Source organism: Rutidosis leptorrhynchoides, chromosome 2 (genome assembly GCF_046630445.1).
Source record: "Rutidosis leptorrhynchoides isolate AG116_Rl617_1_P2 chromosome 2, CSIRO_AGI_Rlap_v1, whole genome shotgun sequence".
NCBI lineage: Eukaryota > Viridiplantae > Streptophyta > Magnoliopsida > Asterales > Asteraceae > Rutidosis > Rutidosis leptorrhynchoides.
The window spans coordinates 316,757,404-316,775,429 of NC_092334.1; positions in this window are offsets into that span (position 1 = coordinate 316,757,404).

An 18,026-nucleotide genomic window follows, 5' to 3' on the forward strand; every position below is an offset into this window, starting at 1 on the left:
TTTCCTGAAAATTTCAAAAAGGTATGGAAACCTAAAGTTTGTGAAAATAAAGGTGTTTTGAAAACAGTGATGGATAAGTTGATCTGGATTGGTAACAAAGCTTTTGTATGGAGAGTTAAATACACTCCGTCTGAACCCACTGCAAAGTGGGTTCCCCCTAAGATTTAATCATTTTTCTTTTGCTTGTGTCTTGTGTAGCAGGGTAATAAGTGGTATTTAGACAGTGGTTGCTCAAGACACATGACTGGATGCAAAGAGCATCTTGTAGGGTTTGTAGAAGAAAAGGGTCCTTCTGTGAGATATGGTGATAATTCTGTTGCAAAAACTATTGGTTATGGTACTGTTATTGCTGGAAGTGTGTCATTCAAGAAAGTTGCTTTAGTTGAAGGGTTAAAGCATAATCTGCTAAGTGTGAGTCAAATTGCTGATGAAGATTGTGAGATCAGAATAAGAAAGAAAGCTGGAATTATTTATGATCCTAAAGGAAGACCAACTCTTGTTGCCTGGAGATTTCAAAATGTGTATATGCTGGATTTGGATTCTGTTGATTCTGAAATTGAAACATGCTTGTATTCTCAGTCTGTTCCAGAACTTAATTGGCTTTGGCATAAAAGGCTATCTCATCTGAATTTTAAAAATATTAATGAGCTTTCCAAAAAGAAGCTTGTTAGAGGTTTGCCTCAGCAACCTTTCAAGAAAGATAAACCTTGTTCTGCTTGCATTATGGGTAAACAAACCAAAACAAAGTTTCCCTCAAAATCCCTAGCTACTATTAGTGATCCACTTCATATGCTTCATATGGATCTTTTTGGTCCAATGAACACTAGTAGTCTAGGTGGGAAAAGATACACTTTGGTTGTTGTTGATGAGTATTCAAGGTTTACCTGGGTTATCTTTTTAGCTGCAAAGAGTGATGCTCCTGAAGAAATCATTAATTTAATCAAGAAAGAGCAGGTTCAAAAAGGTGTTCTTGTTAAACAATTGAGAAGTGACCATGGCACTGAGTTCAAGAATGTTACTTTAATTGAATTTTGTGAAGAATCTGGAATTGGTCAAAATTTCTCAGCTGTTAGAACTCCACAACAGAATGGAGTTGCTGAGAGAAGAATTAGAACACTTATTGAGGCAGCCAGAACCATGTTATGTCAATCAAATGTTGCACTCAGATTCTGGGCAGAAGCTGTCAATACAGCTTGTTATACTCAAAACAGGTCATTAATTGTGAAGAGACATGGCAAAACTCCCTATGAATTGTATCATAAAAAGGTGCCTACTATTCATTACTTTCATGTATTTGGATGTAAGTGCTATATTTTGAATCAAAGGGATCAGCTTGAAAAGATGAGGCCAAAATCTGATGAAGGTGTGTTTATTGGTTATTCTTCTGTGTCTAAAGCATATAGAGTGTATAATAAGAGGAGGATGAAGATTGAAGAATCCATTAATGTTTCCTTTGATGAAAGTCCCATTGAAATGGATCAATTCTCTAGTTCTGAGCATTCTGCACTTGGTGAATTGTCAAATTTAATTTCTGGTAACAATACTCAGACTCTAGATTCAGAGTCTGAGACAGATGAATTTAATTTGTCTGGACTGAAACATTCTGCAGATAATGCTCTCACTGAAGAAGTTCAACAAGAAGATGAGCCAATTGTTATTCATGAAGATGATCAACCTTCCAATACTACTGTGAATCCTGTTGTTCCTATTAGAAAATCTTCTAGAAATATTGTTATTCCAAAGCATCTTGAAGATTATGTTGTAGATCCTACTGGTTTACCTAAAACTGGTTCTTCATCTCAGACACCTGTGTCTGATTTTGCAATTGCTAATTATTGTTTCTTCTCAAATTTTCTTTCACTCATTGAACCCAAAGAAGTAGATGAAGCATTGTCAGATAATGATTGGGCTGAAGCTATGACTGAAGAATTGACAGAGTTTGAAAGAAATGATGTGTGGGAATTGGTTCCAAAACCTGAAGGTAAAACTGCAATTGGCACTAAGTGGGTTTATAGAAACAAGGTTGATAAAGATGGTATTGTGGTTAGAAACAAAGCAAGGTTGGTGGCTCAAGGGTATAGACAAGAAGAAGGTATAGATTATGATGAGACATTTGCTCCTGTTGCTAGAATTGAAGCAATCAGATTGTTTCTAGCTTATGCCTCAGATAAAGACTTTGTGGTGTTTCAAATGGATGTGAAGAGTGCTTTTCTGAATGGTATTTTGCAAGAAGAGGTGTATGTGAAACAACCTCCTGGTTTCAAAAATAAGAAGTTTCCAAAGCATGTTTACAGGTTGAAGAAAGCTTTGTATGGTCTGAAACAAGCTCCCAGAGCCTGGTATGATACTCTGTCAACATTTCTTCTAGAAAAGAAATTTTCTAGAGGAGCTATTGACAAGACTCTATTCATCAAAAAGGAGAAAGGTGATGTGTTACTGGTTCAAATTTATGTTGATGACATTATTTTTGGGTCTACTAATCCAACTTTGAGAAAATGGTTTTCAGATATAATGTCAAAAGAATATAGGATGAGTAATTTGTGTACTCTAAACTATTTTCTTGGGCTTCAAATTAAGCAAAGTCAAGAGGGTATTTTTATTAACCAAAGTAATTATGTTTCTGATATGCTTACTAAGTTTGGTTTTAAAAATTGTTCCACTTTAAGAACCCCAATGAGTATTTCTGAAAAGCTTGATAAAGATGAATCTGGAAAACCAACTTGTCAATCAACCTATAGAGGTATGATTGGATCTTTGTTATACTTAACTGCTAGTAGACCTGATATAATGTTTGCTACATGTATGTGTGCACGTTATCAGTCAGATCCTAAAGAGTCTCATTATAAGGCTGTGAAAAGAATTTTTAGATACCTGAAAGGTACTCCTAACCTGGGTCTTTGGTATGCTAAAGACTCAGGGTTTGATCTAATTGGTTATACAGATGCAGACTATGCAGGTTGTAAGTTAGACAGAAAAAGCACATCTGGTGGTTGTCAATTGTTAGGTGGCAAATTGGTGAGCTGGTCAAGTAAAAAGCAGAATTCAGTTGCTACTTCAACAGCAGAAGCTGAATATGTAGCTGCAGGGAGTTGTTGTGCTCAATTGCTTTGGATGCAACATCAGTTATTGGATTTTGGATTATCATTAACCAAAACTCCAATCATGTGTGATAATGAAAGTGCTATTGCTATTACTGAAAATCCAGTGTTTCATTCCAGGACCAAGCACATAGAGATCAGACATCATTTTATAAGAGATTGTGTTGAGAAAGGCAAAGTGGTGTTAAAACATATTGGCACAAAAGATCAACTGGCAGATATTTTTACTAAGGCACTTCCTGAAGAGAGGCATTTTTATCTTCTTGGACAACTTGGAATGTTAAATCCATCAGCTGAAATGTTGTCCAGTAATGAAATTTCTTGAGTCTGAATTATTTTCTTAGAGTCTGGGTGACGTAATATTGTTCAGAGTCTGGGAAAGTTTACTCAAGTGTATTTTTGTGTATAAATTTGTTTCCTTCTTTCGTCAAATAAAGTTTTTTTTTAAATTTCGTTTTTAGGCTAAATTTTTTTTTTTTTTTTTATTCTATTTCCTAAAATAAAAGGGTCAAATTTGGTATTAATAAAGGGAGTTAATGGTAACTTTTTAAAAAATTTTGTCAGGAGTATTAATTTGATAATGATTGTGTCAATTTTTTTTATAACTTTCTGTTATGATGCATTGGGTCAATCTTGGCTGTGCAGACCAACCTGCAGATTCTGAGCAATCAGAGTCAAAGTTGTTACCCAAGAATTGAATTGAATTGAATTGTACAAATTGCCATTCTCGAGTATCTTTTCCGCCCTACACCGACACCGGGTTTAGTTGGCTCGGTAATTTTACTCGACGTGTGGTTGTTTCGGAACAGGGAACAACTTTGAATACACAAGCTTGTAACCCGCGGATGAACCGCACACTAGAGCCTTATTGGGGCTAAAACCAATAACGAGAGCCTTTTTGGTATCATTGGAATTAACGGTATACTCCACCCCATGATGTTACACAAACAGAGCAGGCAGAAGGGATGGATGAGGAAATCCCACTCAATTCAAACCCACCTTCTCCCACTGCTCAAGAACAAAATTCTTCATTAAACAACCTTGTGAGCTCACCAGCTCATACTGAGAATATTCACATGTCTGCAAACCTAGTTGTTTCAGCACCCATAGATGCACATCAAACATCTATTAGGCAAGGTGCTGCAAGTGCAACTCCATCACCTCTGCTAGAGGTTGGTGAGGGGAGTACTTTAACCCAGCCTAAACCATCTAGGATAGTGAGCTTGGATAACCTCATTACAGTTACTGAATTAACCCCCTCAGATAACTTAAATCAAGTCCCAATCCTGGACTTATCAAACCAAACTCAAGACCAATCTATGGCTAAACCTACCTCAGACATCAGTCTGCCACTCCACTCTCCAAATGTCCAATTCTTACACATTCTTGCACAGGCTGCCAATGCTTCATTCAGATCACAGGATGAAGTACAAGTCTCAATAACTTCTTTGTCCAAGGATCACTCTACTTCACAACAGGTAAGTGTTGAGGACATACAACCTTTATTAATCCCAACTGGTTCTACATTGCAGGCTGAGGCACCAGTCACAGAGGTTGGCTTTTCTCAAGCTTTGACTTCTATGGCTCAGGAGTTTGATGACAAGCTTCAGGGTGTGCAGTCACAAATTAATAAACTTCATTCTAACTTTAATAATAATTTGGTTTCGAATAATGAGGTGTTGGAGGTTAGGAGGTTGGTTGGGATTGTACAGGGTTCTGGTGATATTGCAGGTTTTGGTGATCGATTGAGCAGTTTGGAGGCTAAGATGCAGGGTGTTGAAGAAATTAAAGAGTGTTTTGCTGGTTTTGCCTCAGATATCAAGTCTATTAAGGATGATCAAGCTGAAATTTGGAGATTCTTATCTGCTCTCTCTCAAGATGATGTCAAAAAGGGGGAGAAACGAAAGAGGTTAGCTGCAGGTGGTGATGGTGAGTCTTCCAAAAGGGCTCATATTGAGGGGGAGTTACAGGTTGAGGGGGAGAATAATGATAATGAAAGAACTGAAATTGAAGCTGAGGTTATTGAAACTGAAGTTGTTGATGCTGAAGTTGTTCCAATGGTTGAAGATGAGATTGTTGTTAGAGATGATGGTGATCAAGTTAGAGATGATGGTGATCACGCAGTTTCTCAAGAAAATGTTGAAAATGTTCAAGTTGTGGTTGCAAATGTAAGTCAAATGGGTACAGGTGATGGTGTTGACACAGGTGAGGATGTACAAATGAATGTTGAAGAGTGTGGTGCTAGTGTTGATCAATCTGGTGTTCAAACCGATGTTGGTGAAAGTGGTACTCAAATCATAGTTGGTGGTCAAGAAAGTGTTCTTGATATTGCTGCTGCTCAAGAGAGGCTGAGGTCTTTGATGAATAAAAGGTTTAGGTTTAAAAGGTATGAAGGAGATGTTGTCAGTGTTGAGATTGTGAAGATTGAAACTGAGGTGAATTTGTTATTAACCATGACCCATTTGTCTGATAGAAGAATAAAGGTGAAAGTGAGTCATATTTTGAGACTTGGTTTTTGTGAATGGAGAGGGTTGGCTATGTGATGACCCGGAAATTTCCGATCAAATTTAAACTTTAATCTTTATATGTCTCCGACATGATAAGCAAAATTTGTAATGTTGAGTCTCGAAAGTTTTGAAAACTATTTTTTTTTTTATGTAATCATTTACCTTTGACCATCCTCGACGATTCACGAACAGTTGTGTGTAAATAAATATATGAATTTCTATATATATATATATATAAATTCTATGCATGGGTAATACTATAAATATTATAATATACATATATCACTAATAAATATTAAAGATTTAAAATATTATGTAATGAGTAAATATGATACAATTAATAATTTGTAAAAATAAATAAAAGTTAAAATATAGTTACTAATATTATTATTACTTACATTCGGATTAAGGATAAATGTTAATATTGACATTGTTGTTATTATTATTCGTATCATTATTATTTTTATCACTAATAATATTATTACAATTATTATCATATTTATTATTTATTATTTTTAGTATTAATATATTTGTATTGATTTGTTAAATCTAAATTAATATATAAAATCATATAGTACAAGGATCTTTTGTACAGCTTTACCAAATTATTTTGCTGTCTATCAAAAGCCATTGAATCGAATATATCATTGATTAGAAGACAATTTGATAAATTCCAAAATTTGTTAAAGATCAATTTCAATCATACAATTTGTTTTTTTTATTTTATTTTTTTTTCTCTGCTTTATCCCTTTCTGCTACAGCACGATATGAATCATATTGTTATACATCCATTTCAAGCTACATGATAAAATCAAAACTTGTTAAAAGTAAGAATCAGATGTAAACAAATTATGTTAGGCATCACTATCATTTTATTACTTTCTTTCCTTTTTCTCTATAACTGATTCTATCTAATCACCAAGACAACCACTCTCTATTCTTTTCACCTTGTGAACCCACCCTCCTTTACTATTAGTTCTTCTTCAAAATTACCATAACTAGGATTATCTTCATCAAGGTTCACGATATACATTTTTTTTCTTTTTCTTGTTGCTCGATAAACCATCACCGAGAACCACCATCCCTATCATCTCATCACCACCACACCTTACCGCCAACTGCAGCAACCATCGGAGCCACCATGACCACCACCATAAACAGTCTATCACCCTAACTCACCATCGTAAGCCAATCATCACCACCATCATCGAACACCCACACTTTCCCTGTATCATTTTATGTATCTAATCAACACCATTAAACCATCTGTGTATTATTCGTTGATTAACGTATCACCTTCTTGTTACCGAGTTGCTTTAATTGAAAACCCACAACAATGAAACACCTTGAACCACCGCACTCTCACTCTACTCACTCTCTCTCTCTCTTCCTTTCCTATCTCTCTCTTATTTTTCTGCAGCCCATATTCACGGATGAGTTCCAGGATTCTGTCAATCAAACAGCTGCAATTTGCAGCTGTCATACTACTGTACGAACCATCAACACCACTAACTGCTGCTATACCTTCTACTTACACCATGACAAACCACCGCTATCATCGCCTATTATTCATTCCAATTAACCTAGCTACTGCACGCTTTGTCTTTTTATATTATTATAGAAAACAAAAGCTTGGTGGTTTTCACATGTACAAGGACAATGGCCGACACCCTAACCCACTTAAAAAAAAAAAAAAATTAAAAAAAAAAAGAATGACTTGTTACAAAAATGTGTTGGCCACCGAATATAGTGGCTTCTAGGGCAGCTGTATTTTTTTTTTATTTCAGTCGAAAAGTTTGGGAAATCAAGCAGGTCACGAGATCCTATTTGGACTAGAATATCCTTGGGCTTGAGTTAAGTGTAACTTGGGCCGTATTAATCTGTTGGGATGAAGATAGAACAGAAAACAGACGGGTTATATGTATTTAAAACTGGTACTTAATTAGAAAAATTGCTATGGTTCAATGGTTCAGGGTGTTAAGGGTGGACGTGAGGTCGAGGGTTCGAGCCTGGGCATGGGCTGCTATTTTTTTAGGCCATTTTCCTTAAAGGTAGTATTTTATTTATTATGATTATTTATTAATATGAGTATTATGATTATTATTGTTATTATAAATTGTTATTGTTATTGTTATTAGTGTTATTATTATTATTGTTACTATTATTAGTGTTAGTATTATTAAGATTATCATTTAAAATATAACTTACTATTTTACTACTAGTATAAGTATTATTATTATTATTATGATAATTATGAATATTATCATTTTTTTTTAATAATGAAATTTACTATATTTTATCAGCAAAACGTTATTAATTAGACTATTTTAAAATTTAATATGACAAATATTAATAAATAAATTAAATATAATAAATTTATCTATATAACATATAACATAACAAGTATATTATTAATAATAATATCTAAACTTATTCGATTACAAGTATATGCTTTAACAGATATATGAATAATATAGGTTCGTGAATCCGAGGTCAACCCTACACTTGTTCAATGTCGCCATATGTATTTTTACTACAAAATACATTAGGTGAGTTTCATTTGCCCTTTTTACTCTTTACATTTTTGGGCTGAGAATACATGCAAATGCTTTAATAACTGTTTTACAATATTTATATGTGTGAGTTTCATTTGCCCTTTTTACTCTTTACATTTTTGGGCTGAGAATACATGCAAATGCTTTAATAACTGTTTTACAATATTTATATGTGTGAGTTTCATTATTCCCTTTTCAAGTGCTTTTGCAATATATATTTTTGGGACTGAGAATACATGCGCTGCTTTTATAAATGTTTTACGAAATGGACACAAGTGATCGAAACTACATTCTATGGTTGGATTATTAAACCGAATATGCCCCTTTTATTAAGTCTGGTAATCTAAGAATTAGGGAACAGAAACCCTAATTGACGCGAACTTTAAAGATAGATCTATCGGGCTCAACAAGCCCCATCCAATGTACCGGATGCTTTATTAATTCGAAATTTATATCATGTCCGAAGGAGGATCCCGGAATGATGGGGATATTCTTATATGCATATTGTGAATGTCGGTTACCAGGTGTTTAATCCATATGAATGATATTTTGTCTCTATGCATGGGACGTATGTTTATGAGAAATGGAAATATGAAATCTTGTGGTCTATTAAAATTGTGAAATGATTAATTATGTTAAACTAATGAACTCACCAACCTTTTGGTTGACACTTGAAAGCATGTTTATTTCTCAGGTATGAAAGAAACATTCCGCTGTGCATTTGCTCATTTTAAAGACATTAATTGGAGTCGACCATCGCATTGGAACCAGATGTTGGTGACTTTGTCCAGATGGATTAGGACGGGTCCTTTCAGTTGGTATCAGAGCGATGGTCTTAGCGAACCATGTCTGCATTAGTGTGCCTAACTGATAAGTCGTTAGGATACATTATTGAGTCTGGACTTCGACCGTGTCTACATATCAAAAGTTTTTGCTTATCATTTTGTGTCAAAAATTACCTGCTTATCATTCTTAGAGAATCATTTGCTTATCATTCTTAGTCTAGACACGTTTTACTGCATTGACTGCATAAATAGTGTATAGACAAAATTCATATCTTAGCGTATCTGTTACTGTAGATCTTGCCTGATATCTTTCGTAAATTTCTCCGTAATTTAAGGGATCCTGGTACTATATATATCTATGTAAATTATGCATTGAGAATACCATCCAACTATCAATTACTATCACTAAACTCTTCATATCAAAAATCTTTCCTGAGATCGCGTAAGATGGCCTCTACGAATCGATCAAATTCCTCTGACTCCGAAGACAGCGTGACAGGAGCACATCAATCAATCAACTATCGTGATTACTGGAGAAAATGGGGGTGGGTTCGCGACATACTCACTCTATGGAGAAGGGAAGAAGGTACTCCATATCATGAATCGAATCTACCACCTAACCTTGGAGTACTCGACCCGCTCACTGGCGAACCTGTTCGCAACACCGTTTATACCCTTTTTGCCAGAATTTTTCGTCTCGAGACTACCATTAATGGAACTAGAAAAGATATCCAATCTCTACCTCACATTGATAACCAACCAGGGTTAGTAGAAGAAGTTAAAGAACTCCGAGCTCGAGTGTTAACTTTAGAGAGCACGGTACACAGTCTGCAAACACCAGCAGTATCACCAACACCAGTCACATCACCAACCTTAGCACCAACAACACTAGTACCACCAACAACAACATCCGCATCACCAGCTTCGACATCTCATTCTATACCTCATGTATAATCATCGTTCTACGTATCGTTCTATCTATTTTATTTTCGTTCGACATGGCGATTATGTAATCTCTAATGTTTTAGAAATTATATATTCTTGCTCTAATGATAAATCAAATGAGATCAATATCACATTAACTCATTAACTTCATGATTACATCTAAAGAAAATATATACGTATATATGTTTTCATAAAGATTGTAATTAAAAATTTTTTTTTGTACAAACTGTTAATGGTGAAAATATTTTAACGGGTAGGTAATACCCGAGGAGTATTTAGATATCACATTAATAAGTTACACTGTACATTCTCCGAAATTGATTCAACGATCATTTACTATCCTATTTACAACCACCGATTTACGTATCCGTTCACCAAAGAATAACTATTTTCATTCAAATTCAATTTCATATTTGGATTTTGATCTATCAGAATCCAACAAGTGGCATAATGAAGAAATAATGGACACAATAAAAATTGATTAGAAACAGACTAATTGACAATATGAAATTTTGTTAAGAAACCACGCTAACAAAATCCTAGCTAACTGTTCCTAGCTAACTGTTAATTCCATATTACATTTTATTTATCGCAATTTATTTTATCGCAATTTTAATTCTCGCAATTTTATTTATCGTTATTTAATTTCTGTTATTTACTTTACGCATTTTATTTATCGTCATTTAATTTCTGTATTTACTTTACGCACTTTAAATATCGGGACACGTATACAAAGTTTTGACATATCATATCGACACATCTATATATATTATTTGGAATCACCATAGACACTCTATATGCAGTAATGATCGAGTTCTCTATACAGGGTTGAGGTTGATTCTATAATAATATATATACTTTGAGTTGTGATCGAGTCTGAGACATGTACACGGGTCACGGTACGTATTAATTAATTCGAATATTATATATTAAATTATATATGAATTATTGGACTGTCAACTATGGACTAATAACATTGGACAATTAAAATGAATTAAAATATTGATTATAATATATGAAACTAAATAATTCTTCAAGTTTGCCACTTGATTTCATTTTAAACCCTATTCGTATCATCACAATTACAATCTGCGTTCAAACCTTTCATGATTCTTGAAAACACCTCAATCGAGAGGATGAACCAACCGCACTTCATTTACGGAAGGAAAGAGTTATGCATATAGTAGTGCACCTGAGAAACTCTCGGCAACTGAGTAAAAGTTTAACATTTAGCCGCGTCAGATCCTTTGACATTTATTAGCAAAAATAACTTAGTAATCTCTTTCCAAAGTAGCAAATTTTGTCACAGCTTCACCAAATCAACTTCGACTTTTCGCTCGAAACAACCTCATTATCACCTTGACTAATATGTATGTTCATTTATTGTTACCGGGAACCTTTTATATTCCACCATATTACCGTCAGCGTTTAATCATCTAAAAACACAACTTTCTTGAAATCATCTCGGATCGATAACAAATGATTCAGATAGGGTAGCAGTAAATGTAGAGGAATCGGCAATCAGTATTTTGAAAACTCACAGCATATCTACATCAACAGTTATATGTATGACATTTATCTCTTAGAATTATGATCTCTCATTCTGAAATTCTGAAAAGCACTCAGTCACAAATCAATACTTTGAATGTTGAAAAAGCTGAATGAAGCAGCAGAAACTGTAGATAACCGTAAACGACCATAATCATCGAAAGTTTGATGATAAAAATTAGTATGTTGGACAAGCTCAGAAAAGTTAGAACTGGAAAGCGGATTGAGCTAACCATAAAGGAAACCAAGGAGAAATACAAGTAACATACCCTAAATTCATAGAACCCAGATAAATCTAGATCCGTTGAAGTCTTTAGAGAATATCTTGCTCCGAAGTCATGTTAAAATCTTGCGGAAAATCTTTCTCCATCAACCATCGAACTTAGATATTCCAAAATATCATCATCAGTATCTTCGATATTTCTGAGGATATTTTCATAAATATTCTCGTCCGAAATTATATACCTCTTCGTGCTTTCTGTGTAACATTATATTAGAAACATTCAATAGAAAATTTAGTACCGAAAAGCGGATCATGCGAAACTATGAAGGAAGCCGTGGACAAATCACAAGGAATAAGTTTGACTTCAAAGAATCCAAGTGATTCAATGTCTGCTAAAGTCTTTAGTGAATATCTTGCTCCTTATTCTAAATCCTTGCAGCTAAAAGTTACTATCATCCTCTGATCTTAGATATTCTGAGATATTATCGTGTCTTTCATTATAAATATCCTCGATATTTCTGAATATATTCTGAAATCATTTATCTCTTCATGCTATCAGTGTTACCTCATATAGAAACTATTAGTTTCTATATTCTGTAAACTTTCGAGCTTAAAATATGAATGTTATTGAAGTAATGTTGGGAACTGATGCATGAGTTAGTATAATATAATGACACTTGATCAACGTGATTATATTATAGTAAGTCATGCTGAGTTCTAATGGGACATGATGGTTCACAGTAGATCATACCACCATCATGTGTTATGTTACATAACTCTTTCATTCTAATTAACTTCTGAACATATCAAGAAAATATATTCTTGATAGCTCTACTCTCAATGATTCTGGTAATTTGACTAATCAAATTGTGCTATTACGTTCTTTCTTGATTATAACATTAAATTCATTCGAAACTCCATACTTACAAATTCTAGACCATTACTCGTTTTACTAGAGATCGAGAGGAGATTAAAAAGACGAAGAGCTCCGAAACATAAAGGAAGATATAAAACTCGACAACAATACTGAAATTACAATAATTAAAAATTAAAACATCACGACAATTAAAAATTAAAAGATTACAATCAAACTACTCGTCGTCGTCAATTGTCATCTGCAAAGTAGCGTTCATCAGTCATTTCACCATCCGTGAGGTACTCTGGAGACATCGGTATTTCTCTTGATGCCTCAACTGCTGCTTCAGCTGATTCATCGAGGTAACGATAACCCAACGTCTCTTCATCTTCAAGAACCGCATACAAAGAAATGCGTTTACCGCGATCTTCAATGGTATCTTTTATAAAGTACCATTGATCATCGGTACACAGAAAACTTGCCCTACAATCCGCATCATAATCGTCTTTATAAAAGAACACAGACGTGAATTCACACGGAACTTTTTCCTTCAGAAAGGATAGCAAGTCTTGTAAACTAACATCACGAATGTCGATATCTTCAAACGAAATACTGTCGCCCCACTTATATTCCTTCATTTGATTACGGAAATCACCTCCGTAATGAACATCGAATGAAACAATCATTGGGGGAAGTGTTAACATTTTGCAGTTTGGGAGTGTTTAATTTTGATTTTTTTTGAGAAAGGGGGAAATATAAAAGAAATATATGTTTGAGTGTTTAAAATGAAGTATATGGTTGGTGATTTTATAGTATAAAAGTGACCGTTGGGATAGCCGTTGGAATTTTTTTTACTAACGGCTAAAAATTTGGGCAAGTTTTTGGGCGAAGGTGGACGATGCCCGTTGGGATCTCTCTCATGATAGTTTCATTCGTGCTATTCGAATAATCAAATTATTTTATCTGTATTAGTCAATAATGATAAAACCCTATTTATCAACACATATTCGTCATGAAAACATTTTTATTGTTAGCCATGACCACCTCACTCAAATTTCGGGACGAAATTTCTTTAACGGGTAGGTACTGTGATGACCCGGAAATTTCCGATCAAATTTAAACTTTAATCTTTATATGTCTCCGACATGATAAGCAAAATTTGTAATGTTGAGTCTCGAAAGTTTTGAAAACTATTTTTTTTTTTATGTAATCATTTACCTTTGACCATCCTCGACGATTCACGAACAGTTGTGTGTAAATAAATATATGAATTTCTATATATATATATATATAAATTCTATGCATGGGTAATACTATAAATATTATAATATACATATATCACTAATAAATATTAAAGATTTAAAATATTATGTAATGAGTAAATATGATACAATTAATAATTTGTAAAAATAAATAAAAGTTAAAATATAGTTACTAATATTATTATTACTTACATTCGGATTAAGGATAAATGTTAATATTGACATTGTTGTTATTATTATTCGTATCATTATTATTTTTATCACTAATAATATTATTACAATTATTATCATATTTATTATTTATTATTTTTAGTATTAATATATTTGTATTGATTTGTTAAATCTAAATTAATATATAAAATCATATAGTACAAGGATCTTTTGTACAGCTTTACCAAATTATTTTGCTGTCTATCAAAAGCCATTGAATCGAATATATCATTGATTAGAAGACAATTTGATAAATTCCAAAATTTGTTAAAGATCAATTTCAATCATACAATTTGTTTTTTTTATTTTATTTTTTTTTCTCTGCTTTATCCCTTTCTGCTACAGCACGATATGAATCATATTGTTATACATCCATTTCAAGCTACATGATAAAATCAAAACTTGTTAAAAGTAAGAATCAGATGTAAACAAATTATGTTAGGCATCACTATCATTTTATTACTTTCTTTCCTTTTTCTCTATAACTGATTCTATCTAATCACCAAGACAACCACTCTCTATTCTTTTCACCTTGTGAACCCACCCTCCTTTACTATTAGTTCTTCTTCAAAATTACCATAACTAGGATTATCTTCATCAAGGTTCACGATATACATTTTTTTTCTTTTTCTTGTTGCTCGATAAACCATCACCGAGAACCACCATCCCTATCATCTCATCACCACCACACCTTACCGCCAACTGCAGCAACCATCGGAGCCACCATGACCACCACCATAAACAGTCTATCACCCTAACTCACCATCGTAAGCCAATCATCACCACCATCATCGAACACCCACACTTTCCCTGTATCATTTTATGTATCTAATCAACACCATTAAACCATCTGTGTATTATTCGTTGATTAACGTATCACCTTCTTGTTACCGAGTTGCTTTAATTGAAAACCCACAACAATGAAACACCTTGAACCACCGCACTCTCACTCTACTCACTCTCTCTCTCTCTTCCTTTCCTATCTCTCTCTTATTTTTCTGCAGCCCATATTCACGGATGAGTTCCAGGATTCTGTCAATCAAACAGCTGCAATTTGCAGCTGTCATACTACTGTACGAACCATCAACACCACTAACTGCTGCTATACCTTCTACTTACACCATGACAAACCACCGCTATCATCGCCTATTATTCATTCCAATTAACCTAGCTACTGCACGCTTTGTCTTTTTATATTATTATAGAAAACAAAAGCTTGGTGGTTTTCACATGTACAAGGACAATGGCCGACACCCTAACCCACTTAAAAAAAAAAAAAAATTAAAAAAAAAAAGAATGACTTGTTACAAAAATGTGTTGGCCACCGAATATAGTGGCTTCTAGGGCAGCTGTATTTTTTTTTTATTTCAGTCGAAAAGTTTGGGAAATCAAGCAGGTCACGAGATCCTATTTGGACTAGAATATCCTTGGGCTTGAGTTAAGTGTAACTTGGGCCGTATTAATCTGTTGGGATGAAGATAGAACAGAAAACAGACGGGTTATATGTATTTAAAACTGGTACTTAATTAGAAAAATTGCTATGGTTCAATGGTTCAGGGTGTTAAGGGTGGACGTGAGGTCGAGGGTTCGAGCCTGGGCATGGGCTGCTATTTTTTTAGGCCATTTTCCTTAAAGGTAGTATTTTATTTATTATGATTATTTATTAATATGAGTATTATGATTATTATTGTTATTATAAATTGTTATTGTTATTGTTATTAGTGTTATTATTATTATTGTTACTATTATTAGTGTTAGTATTATTAAGATTATCATTTAAAATATAACTTACTATTTTACTACTAGTATAAGTATTATTATTATTATTATGATAATTATGAATATTATCATTTTTTTTTAATAATGAAATTTACTATATTTTATCAGCAAAACGTTATTAATTAGACTATTTTAAAATTTAATATGACAAATATTAATAAATAAATTAAATATAATAAATTTATCTATATAACATATAACATAACAAGTATATTATTAATAATAATATCTAAACTTATTCGATTACAAGTATATGCTTTAACAGATATATGAATAATATAGGTTCGTGAATCCGAGGTCAACCCTACACTTGTTCAATGTCGCCATATGTATTTTTACTACAAAATACATTAGGTGAGTTTCATTTGCCCTTTTTACTCTTTACATTTTTGGGCTGAGAATACATGCAAATGCTTTAATAACTGTTTTACAATATTTATATGTGTGAGTTTCATTTGCCCTTTTTACTCTTTACATTTTTGGGCTGAGAATACATGCAAATGCTTTAATAACTGTTTTACAATATTTATATGTGTGAGTTTCATTATTCCCTTTTCAAGTGCTTTTGCAATATATATTTTTGGGACTGAGAATACATGCGCTGCTTTTATAAATGTTTTACGAAATGGACACAAGTGATCGAAACTACATTCTATGGTTGGATTATTAAACCGAATATGCCCCTTTTATTAAGTCTGGTAATCTAAGAATTAGGGAACAGAAACCCTAATTGACGCGAACTTTAAAGATAGATCTATCGGGCTCAACAAGCCCCATCCAATGTACCGGATGCTTTATTAATTCGAAATTTATATCATGTCCGAAGGAGGATCCCGGAATGATGGGGATATTCTTATATGCATATTGTGAATGTCGGTTACCAGGTGTTTAATCCATATGAATGATATTTTGTCTCTATGCATGGGACGTATGTTTATGAGAAATGGAAATATGAAATCTTGTGGTCTATTAAAATTGTGAAATGATTAATTATGTTAAACTAATGAACTCACCAACCTTTTGGTTGACACTTGAAAGCATGTTTATTTCTCAGGTATGAAAGAAACATTCCGCTGTGCATTTGCTCATTTTAAAGACATTAATTGGAGTCGACCATCGCATTGGAACCAGATGTTGGTGACTTTGTCCAGATGGATTAGGACGGGTCCTTTCAGGCTATTTGTATTCAAAGATGTGAGGGAGATAAGGAAATTGTTGATGAAGTGTTTAAGAAAGTTTGTAATTTAGTTCATCTTGTGTTTGAAGAAGGTTTTATTAGCTCGAAGGATTATGAAGTTTTCTGTAGTATATTCAATTTGGAGATGAAAGAGAGAAGATTTAGAGGACATGTTGGTAGATACTCTGTTCCAGAACATTTGCAGTTCATTGATGAATGTTATGTTGAATATTTAGATGCTCTGATGATTAAAACGACTAGAAACCAAAGGATGCTGATTAGAGTAGAGCAGTTTGAAGGTGCTGACATTAACTTGTTGCTTGGACTGTTAACTAGGTGTACGAATGAACAGAATCATCCTTTTCGGGTTAAATTGTTGAAACATTTGGAAGGTAAGTTGTTTATGTTGAAGAGCATTAAGTCAATGAAGAGCAAATGTAGGTTGATCGAAAAAGAGCTTGCAAAACTGAAGAAGTAGAAAGGGTAGTTTTTGACATCATCAGATAGGGGGAGATTGTTGGAATAAGATCTGATGAGTCAAAATGTTTTGCAGGAAGTTAGAGTCTGGAAGTTAGAGTTTGGAGATGCAAGTTGCAGAATCTGTTTGTGTGAACGGTTTAATTACTTGGTAAAGAAGCTATGGGAATTCTGGAGATCTGGATAAATATTTAGAAGATCACGTTTTGATTTGATATTATCTCTAGAAGATAAACACTGATTTGTTTAGAATATTAATAAGTTTTAGTTTATCTTTTCCTATCTTTTAGTCAAGTAGTTTTGGAAACCAAATCTTGGAGATTTGGTTTAACCTTGTATAAATAGGGGTACGATGTTCATTGTATTTTGTATCTCTTAAGCACGATTACTTTGTCTTTCATATTATATATCATTCGTGTTCTCTCAATTTTGTTCATATAATTTGTATCTATTGTTTATTGAGAGTTTAGTGTTCATAATCAAGTTATTGTGAACTAATAGTTTTTATAACTCGGAGAGTACTCGGTCAAACTCGAGATTACTTAAAAAATCGGTCAAAAGATGGCCAATACTAGGCAAAACTCGGAATTACTTGAAAAATCGG